This window comes from Orycteropus afer, unplaced genomic scaffold (assembly GCF_000298275.1).
Source record: "Orycteropus afer afer isolate SDZICR_OR568_19922 unplaced genomic scaffold, OryAfe1.0 scaffold00320, whole genome shotgun sequence".
Taxonomy (NCBI): domain Eukaryota; kingdom Metazoa; phylum Chordata; class Mammalia; order Tubulidentata; family Orycteropodidae; genus Orycteropus; species Orycteropus afer.
In genome coordinates, this window is record NW_006921907.1 from 2,938,598 (window position 1) to 2,939,953 (window position 1,356).

Below are 1,356 nucleotides of genomic sequence, written 5' to 3' on the forward strand. Positions count from 1 at the left end.
CTGCCTGAATCTGAGTGTTACCACTATGTCTCTGTCACCTCCTGAAACCCAGCTTCAGCCAGTAGCTTGTAAATATTTCTCAAAGACTGGATTTTGTTTCCAATTTGCAAAAACATTAACCACCATTTATTGAGCATTTATACGTGTTGGGCACTGTGCAAAGGATTTTCATGAACACCTTTTTTAATTTTTTTAAACAACAAGTGAGGTAGGTGCTATTTTTCCCTTTTTTGAAGGAAGTAATTGAGGTTTGTTAATTGTTATGAGTTGCTATAGAGTCATGGTGACCCCAGGTACAACACAACAATATGTTGCCTGTTCCTGTGCCATCTTCATGATGGTAGGTATGCTTCAGTCCATTGTTGTTGTCACTGTGTATTTTGAGTATCTTCCAATCTGGGGGAGTCTTATCTTCCAGCACTTTTTGGACAATATTCTTAGGCTTGTTGTTGTTATGTGCCATTGAGTCAGACCCAACTCATAGTGACCCCTCCTTGGGTTTCCGATGCAGTATCACTACAGAAGTAGATTGCCCAACCTTCCTTCGGAGGAGTGGCTGGTGGGTTTGAACCGCCAGCCTTCTGGTTAGCAGTCAAGTGCCTTAGACACTACACTAACTAAGGCTTAGAGAGGGAAAATCAGTTGCCCATGGACACAGCTCCTGATGGAGGCAGGATTTGTAGGTGGGCAGTTGGACTCCAGCACCTGCCCTCTTACCCACTACCACACCACTCATTAGGGGTCTTCTCTTTCCTCCACCTTTTGGCATCAGTGTATTAATAGTGTTTCAGGATTCATATTTATTCATCCAACAATCTTTCACTGGACATCAACTCTGTGCTAGATCCTGTGGAGGTCTCTGAGGCTATGGATGCAGGCAGGAGCCAACTGAGGAAGAGCTGTGCTGGCCACATTCAGTAGTCTAGGCTTTCTCTTGAAGGTGATGGGAAGACAAGGCTTTCTTCTGGAGGTGATGGAGAGACATATGAAAATTTTAAGTAGAGGAATGAACATCATGCAAAGAAATATTCATCACCTATCTCTTCATGTCAGATGGTCAGGATGTGCTGGTGTAGGGAATAGGGTGAGATGAGACAGGAGGCTAGAATGCAAAATTGAAGGACTTCCAAAGTGGGTGTTTCCTTAAATTTTGCACCCCACGTTTACTTTAGCCTGCTCCAGGCCTTGGAAGATGCTATGGGTGAGTCAAGGATGAATTTAGATCTCCATCCATTAAGCAGTGATGAACTATTGGAAGAGGAGGAGAGATAATAGGTAAGAGTTACACTTAACCACTTATACAAGGCATTGAATGAAGGAGTGACTTTAGGCATGTTAGATGTTACCAATATTCCA